At 47.2% G+C, this 7,792-nt stretch overlaps 3 non-coding genes across 3 annotated transcripts; 1 reads left to right on the plus strand and 2 right to left on the minus strand.

Moving 5' to 3' along the window:
* Nucleotides 1–608: 608 nt before the first annotated feature.
* Nucleotides 609–697, minus strand: trnar-ucg (transfer RNA arginine (anticodon UCG)). The gene is given in 2 exon segments: nt 609–644; nt 661–697. It is a non-coding gene; the product is annotated as a tRNA-Arg (tRNA).
* A 3,422-nt stretch (nt 698–4,119) lies between these two features.
* Nucleotides 4,120–4,201, minus strand: trnas-cga (transfer RNA serine (anticodon CGA)). Its single transcript has one exon. It is a non-coding gene; the product is annotated as a tRNA-Ser (tRNA).
* Nucleotides 4,202–6,626: 2,425 nt separating this feature from the next.
* On the plus strand, nt 6,627–6,720 carry trnar-ucu (transfer RNA arginine (anticodon UCU)). Its single transcript has 2 exons — nt 6,627–6,663; nt 6,685–6,720. It is a non-coding gene; the product is annotated as a tRNA-Arg (tRNA).
* The last annotated feature ends 1,072 nt before the right edge of the window (nt 6,721–7,792 follow it).

Below are 7,792 nucleotides of genomic sequence, written 5' to 3' on the forward strand. Positions count from 1 at the left end.
CCCTTGGAGCCCTGGTAACACACTCGTGAATCTGCACCACACTCCCTCCAAGGTCAATATATCCTTTCTAAGGTGCAGTGCGCAGAACTGTACACAGTGGCCTAATCAGGCCTCTGTACAGCTGTCACACAACTTCCTTCCATTTACATTGTGCAGGGCAGTTGTCTAATAGTTTTCACAGGTCATTTCACTGTTGAAAGGTTACATTTGTGCAACTGCGATGGCCGAGTGGTTAAGGCGTTGGACTTACAACCCAATCCCAGCGCAAGTTCAAACTCTGCTTGCAGCGATTGTACTGCAATTTCTTTACTTTATTTCATCAGTTCACTGTGGAGATCACTGGCCCCGAAACTGATCAGAATTCTCTCCACTGTACGTTATTACACTGATTAACCCAAAGCTGTTGTTCCAATTGGAAACACTAATTTGTCATCAATTAGAAATTGTGGATTTGTTTGAAACTGTTGGCAAAGATCAGTGAGAAATTGACACATAAGACAGCATGTAAAAATTCCATTTAATAAAGAACCCTGCAATGCTTGGAAGGAAAAGTGTGGAAACGCGGTTTGGTTTTCTGAAGTTGAACATGAATTAAAAAGTGTGCAAAACGACCACGGCAGGACTCGAACCTGCAATCTTCTGATGGCATCAGAATTTACACCGAAGTCAGACGCCTTATCCATTAGGCCACGCGGCCACACAAGGGAAAGCTAAACAAATCCTAATAATGAGTGATGAAACTCCGTCACTGTGTTCATTTCAATAACAACAGAGAATGCTGGAAACACTCAACAGGTCAGGCAGCATCGAGTGAGGGAGAAACAGAGTTAACCTTTCAGGTCGAACCCTTCATCAGAACTGGAAAAGATTAGGGAAGAGGGATTTTTAAGCAGGGGTGGGTGGAGGCGAGGTAAGAATAGACGGAATGTCTGTGATAGAATGGAAGGCAGGAGAGATTGACTTACAAAAGGGATGATGGTGCAAGGCAAAAGCAGAGGTAATAGGACACGTTAACGATCAAAAGATGGCTCAATATGAGGTGTGAATGATTATGGCAGAAACATTAACAAATGTCATGTGAGGAAACATGGGAACAAATTAAAAAAATAAAAGAAATACAGGGGCCAATTTATAGCCTGAAATTGTTGAACTCGGTGTTAAGTCCAGAAGGCTGTAAAGTGCCGAATAGAAAGATGAGGTGCTGTTCCTCGAGCTTACGTAGAGCTTCATTGGAACAGTGCAACAGGCCAAGGAAGGAGAGATCAGAGAGGGAGTGGAGCAGATAATTATAGTGACAGGTGATCGGAAGCTCGGGGTCACACTTGCCAACTGTTCTGCAAAGCGGGCACCCAATCAGAATTTGGTGTCACAATGTAGATTCAGCGAATACAGTAACTAAATTGTAAGAAGTACAGGTAATCGCTGATTCACCTGGAAGGAGTGTTTGGTGCCCTGGGCGATGGGAAGGAAGGAGTTAAAAGGGCAGGTGCTGCATCTCCTGCACTTGCATGGGATGGTGCCGGGCGAAGGAGCAGGGGTGTTGGGGTGATAGAGGAGTGGACCAGGCTGCCATGGAGAGAGCGGTCCCTTCGAAATGCTGAAAGGGAGGAGGGGAAGATGTGTTTGATGCTGGAGGTGGTGGAAATGGCGCAGGATGATCCGTTGAATGTGGAGGCGGGTGGGGTGAAAGGTGAGGACAAGGGAGGAACCCTATCATGTTTCTGGGAGTGAGCGGAAGGGATGAGAGCAGTAGTGCGGGAAATGGAACAGACACGGTCGAGTGTCATGTCGACCATGGTAGAGGGGGATCCTCAGTTGAGGGAAATGGAAGACATACCGGAAGCACTGGTATGGAAGGTGGCATCATCAGAACAGATGCAACGGAGACAGAGAAACTGGGAGAATGGAATAGAATGGAATGGATAAATCCCCATGGGTCTTGACAGGGTAGATGCTGAGAGGGTGTTTTCCCTCATGGGGGAATCTAGAATCAGGTGGCATAGTTTCAGAATAAGGATTTGTCCATTTAAGACGCAGATGAGGAGGAATTTCTTCTCTCAGAGGCTTGTGAATCTTTGGAATTATCTGCCCCAGAGAGCTGTGGAGCCTGAATCATTGATTATATTCATGGCTGAGATAGACAGATTGTTGAACTATCGGAGCGTCAAGGGTTAAGGGGGAACAGGCAGAAAAGTGGAGTTAAGGCCAAGAACAGATCAGCCATGACCTTATTGAATGGTGGAGCAGGTGCGAGGGGCTGAATGGCCTACTCCTGCTCCTATTTCTTATGTTCTTATGTTCTTATAAGGGCAGCAGGTGCATGGGAACACCATCACCTCCAAGTTCCCCTCCAAGTTACACACCATCCCGACGTGAAAATATATCACCATAACTTCATCGTCGCTAGGTCAAAATCCTGGAAATCCCTCCCTAACAGTACTATTGGAGTACCTTCACCTCATTGACTGCAGCGGGCCAAGAGGGCTTCTCACTACCACCTTCTCAAGGGCAATTAGGGATGGGCAATTAATGCTGGCCTTGCCAGCGATGCCCAAGTCCTAGGAACAAATTAAATTAAATTAAAATTGTCACGACTGGATGTGGAAGCATTGCAGAGCTTGGATCTGATCCGTTGGTTGTTGGATCGCTTAGCTCTGTCTACACATGCGGTTTCCATAGCTTAGCATGTGTGTAGTCCTGAGTTGTAGCTTCATGAGGTTGGCACTTCATTTTAGGTACGCCTGGTGCTGCTCCTGAAATGCTCTTCTACACTCCTCATTGAACCAGGGCTGGTCCCCTGTCTTGATGCTAAAGGTAGTGTGAGGAATACACCGGTCCATCAGGTTACAGATTGTGGTGGAATACAATTCCAAAACTGAGGCCCCCTCTGCCCTCTCGGGTGGACATAACAGATCCCATGTCACAATTGTAAGAAGAGCAGGGGGTGGTGAGGTTTACCCCGGTGTCCTTTCGCCAATATTTATCCTCAAATCACCATCACTAAAACAGGTTATCCTCGATTATCACATTGTGGGAGCTTGCTGTGCACAAATTGCCTGCTGCTCTTTTTCCTACATTACAACAGTGACTACAACTACATTGCCTGTAAAGCGCTTTGAGATGTCCTCAGGTGAAAGGCGCTGTAGAAATCAGAGTCTTTCTTTTACAGACTTCGAAGTCACAGAATCACAGAAACCCCACAGTGCAGATAGAGGCCATTTCGGCCCATCGAGCCTGCACCGACACATATCCCACCCGATCCCCGTAACCCCTACACCAACACATATCCCACCCTATCCCCGTAACCCCACATGTTTAATCCCCCTGACACGAAGGGTCAATTTATCGTAGCCAATCAACCTAACCCGCACATCTTTGGACTGTGGGAGGAAACCGGAGCACTGACAACTGACAAAAACCAAAAATCAACATAAATTGAATTTAACAGCAAAAGGAGTTATGGCAGGTCGGTTAGTTCAGTAGGTTAGAGCGTAGAACTAATAACGCCAAGGTCGTGGGTTCGATCCCCATACGGGCCATTTACTTTTTGATGTTGTGGGTAGTTTCTTAATTTTGCTATTTGCTGAAAAGATTGGAGCTGTCATACTTTGAAGCAAAGCGACAAAACCTTAGTTCTGCAGAGAGCTCAAGGAACTGGAAGGTTGACCCTGTGTCTATCTGTCCACAGATGGCGCTGATCTGCAAATTACTCCTACTGATCGCGTGGCCTAATGGATAAGGCGTCAGACTTTGGTATTAATTTCTGAGGTTATCAGGATATTGCAGGTTCGAGTCCTGCCACGGTCTTTTTACACACTTTTTAATTCGTGTTCAGTTTTACAAAACCAAACCGTGTTCCCACTTAGTTGCTGAAGGTGTTTCCATAACAAACACTGCAGGGCTCTTTATAATTAGTATTTTTGATGCTGCTTTGTGTGTGTATTGCTCACTAGTTCCCAACAAATCCACAATATCTAATTGATGCCGATAAATTATTAGTGTTTCAATTGGAACTTTGGGTTAATCAGTGTAATAAAGTGCAGTGGAGGGAATTCTGATCAATTTCGGGGCCAGTGATCGCCACAGGGAGCCGATGAAATAAAACATTTGCATCAAAGTCGCTGCGAGCAGGATTCGAACCTGCGCGGGGAAACCCCATTGGATTTCGAGTCCAACGCCTTAACCACTCGGCCATCGCAGCTGCACATTAACAGTAAGAAAATGCTTCCTACTGTGAGTGAGTCAGGAACTAGCTCAGAGAAGACAGGTCATAAATACTCACCAATAAATCCAGCAGGGAATTCGGGATTAACTTCTTTGGCCAAAGAGTGCTGAGAATGCAGTAGTTGAGGTGAATACTACTAGATGCATTTAAGAGGAAGGGAGAAAGGAATAGAAGGATATGCTGATAGGATTTTTTAAATTCGTTTATGGGTTGTGGGTGCGCTGGCAAGGCCAGCATTAAATGCCCATCCCTAATTGCCCCTTGAGAAGGTGGTGATGAGCCGCCTTCTTGAACCGCTACAGTCCGTGTGGTGAAGGTGCTCCCACAGTGCTGTTAGGGAGGGAGTTCCAGGATTTTGACCCAGCGACGATGAAGGATCGGCAATATACTTCTAAGTCAGAATGGTGTGTGACTTGGAGGGGAACTTGGAGGTGGGGGTGTTCCCATGCGCCTGCTGCGCTTGTCCTTCTAGGTGGAAGAGGTTGCGTGTTTGGCAGGTGCTGCTGAGGAAGCCTTGGTGAGTTGCTGCAGTGCATCTTGTAGATGGTACGCACTGCAGCCACGGTGCGCCGGTGGTGGAGGGAGTGAATGTTTAAGGTGGTGGATGGGGTGCCAATCAAGCGGGCTGCATTGTCCTGGAAGGTGTCGAACTTCTTGAGTGTTGTTGGAGCTGCACTCATCCAGGCAAGTGGAGAGTATTCCATCACACTCCTTACTTGTGCCGTGTCGATGGTAGAAAGGCTTTGGGGAGTCAGGAGGTGAGACACCCGACGCAGAATGCCTAGCCTCTGACCTTCTCTTGGTGTCACAGTATTTATGTTCAATGGTAACCCCCAGGATGTTGGTGGTCAGCTCCTTTGTTCATGTTGGACCAAGGTTTTAATGAAGTCGGGAGCCGAGTGCTCTTGGCAGAACCCAAACCGGGCATCAATGAGCAGGTTATTGGTCAGTAAGTGCCAGTTTACAGCACTGTGGATGAAACGTTCCATTACTTTGCTGATGATTGAGAGTAGAGAGTAGACTGATGGGGCGGTAATTGGCTGGATTGGATTTGTCCTGCTTTTTGTAGACAGGACATACCTGGGCAGTCTTCCACATTGTTGGATAGATGCCAGTGTTGTAGCTGTATTGGAACAGCTTGGCTGGAGCACAAGTCTTCAGAATAATAGCCGGGGTGTTGTCAGGGCCCAGAGCCATTGCTGTATCCAGTGTGCTCAGCCTTTTCTTGATATCACGTGGAGTGAATCGAATTGGCTGAAGACTGGCTTCTGTGATGGTGGGGACCTCAGGAGAGGCTGATATGGATCAGGCCAGGTGGTCCGTCCAGTTTCATTTTTATTATTTTGTTTCATAGCGGTTTGTTACAACTGAGTGGCTTGCTAGGCCATGTCAGAGGGCAGTTAAGAATCAATCACATTGCTATGGGACTGGAGTCACACAAAGGCCAGACCGGGTAAGGACATTAGTGAACCAGATGGGTTTTTACGACAATCCGATAGTTTCATGGTTACCATTATTGATTCTAGTTTTATTTGGGGGGTGAGGAGAAATAGAGAAGGAGGAGCCTCGTGTGGAGACCAGTTCGTGCAAATGGACTGTTTCTGTGGGGCAGACTCTATAATATTATGTAACACCCGTTTTAATCAGACACAGAATGATCCAGGACTGACAGCACATCCCTTTTAAACAGATACAGAATGACCAGGGACTTACAGCACATGCCTTTTAAACAGACACAGAATGATCCGGGACTGACAGCACATCCCTTTTAAACAGACACAGAATGATCCGGGACTGACAGCACATCCCATTTAAGCAGACTCAGAATGACCCGGGACTGACAGCACATCCCTTTTAAACAGACACAGAGTGATCCTGGACTGACAGTACATCCCTTTTGAACAGACACAGAATAATCCGGGACTGACAGCACATCCCTTTTAAACAGACATAGAATAATCCGGGACTGAAAGCATGTCCCTTTTAAACAGACACAGAATGACACGGGACTGACAGAACATCCCTTTTAAACAGACACAGAATAATCCGGGACTGACAGCATGTCCCTTTTAAACAGACACAGAATAAACCGGGACTGACAGCATGTCCCTTTTAAACAGACACAGAATGATCCGGGACTGACAGCATGTCCCTTTTAAACAGACACAGAATAAACCGGGACTGACAGCATGTCCCTTTTAAACAGACACAGAATGATCCGGGACTGACAGCATGTCCCTATTAAACAGACACAGAATGATCCGGGACTGAAAGTAGACCCCTTTTAAACAGACATGGAATGCTGCCTGACCTGCAGAGTGTTTCCAGCATTTCATCTGTTTATATTTCAGATTTCCAGCATCAACACTATTTTGCTTTTGTAATAGAACTTTATGTAATTGGCTCTGTGGCGCAATGGATAGTGCATTGGACTTCTAGTTGTATGACAGATTAAGGCCATTCAAAGGTTGTGGGTTCGAGTCCCACCAGAGTCGGATTTTGGGCGAGAGTTTGGTGGTTCCTCCACTGACAGTCCGTTTTTCAGTAAATCGGTAATTCAGAGAAGGGAAACTACCGCCCCGACACTTTCCCTCTGAGGACACTCAACCCCTGAGTCAGTTACACAGGAGCAGGAGGAGGCCATTCAGTCCCATGGCCGTTTTGCACAGGAACAGGAGGAAACCATTCAGTCCCATGACCCTTTTACACAGGAACAGGATGGAGGCCATTTAGCCCCTTTAGCCTGTTATACAGGAACAGGAGGAGGCCATTCAGCCCCTCGAGCCTGTTACACAGGGACAAGAGGCGGCCTTTTACACCTCGAGCCTGTTGCATTGGACAGGAGGAAGCCGTTCAGCGATACAAGATCTGTACAAGAACAGTAGAACTCCATTCAGCCCCTCGAAACTGTTACATAGGATGAAGAGGAGGCAAATCAGACCCATGATCCAGTTATAAAGGAACAGGAGAAGGCAATTCAGACCAACGAGTCTGTTTCACAGGAACAGCAGGAGGCCATTCAGCCCCTCAAACCTGCCACACATGAACAGGAGGAGGACATTCAGTCCCTCAAGCCTGCGACACTGGAACAGGAGGAGGCAATTCAGACACACGAGTCTGTTATATGGGAACAGGAGGAGGCCATTCAGCCCCTCAAGTCTGTTATACATGAACAAGAGGAGGCCATTCAGCCCCTCGAGCCTGTTATACATGCACAGGAGGATGCCATTCAGCCCCTCGAGCCTGTTACACAGTAACAGGAGGAGGCCATTCAGCCACTCAAGCCTGTTACACAGGAACAAGAGGAGACAATTCAGACACACGAGCCTGTTATACAGGAACAGGAGGAGGCTATTCTGCCTCTCGAGCGTGTTATACAGGAAAAGGAGGAAGCCATTCAGCCCCTCAACCCTGTTAGACAGGAACAGGAGGAGGCCATTCAGCCCCTCGAGCCGGTTACACAGGAATAGGAGGAGGCCATTCAGCCCCTCAAGCCCGTTATACATGAACAGGAGGAGGCATTCAGCCCTTCACGCCTGTTTTACATGCACAGGAGGATGCCATTCA

This window comes from Somniosus microcephalus, unplaced genomic scaffold, assembly GCF_052327205.1.
Source record: "Somniosus microcephalus isolate GS21.2 unplaced genomic scaffold, FLI_Smic_1.0 unresolved_chr8, whole genome shotgun sequence".
Lineage (NCBI taxonomy): Eukaryota > Metazoa > Chordata > Chondrichthyes > Squaliformes > Somniosidae > Somniosus > Somniosus microcephalus.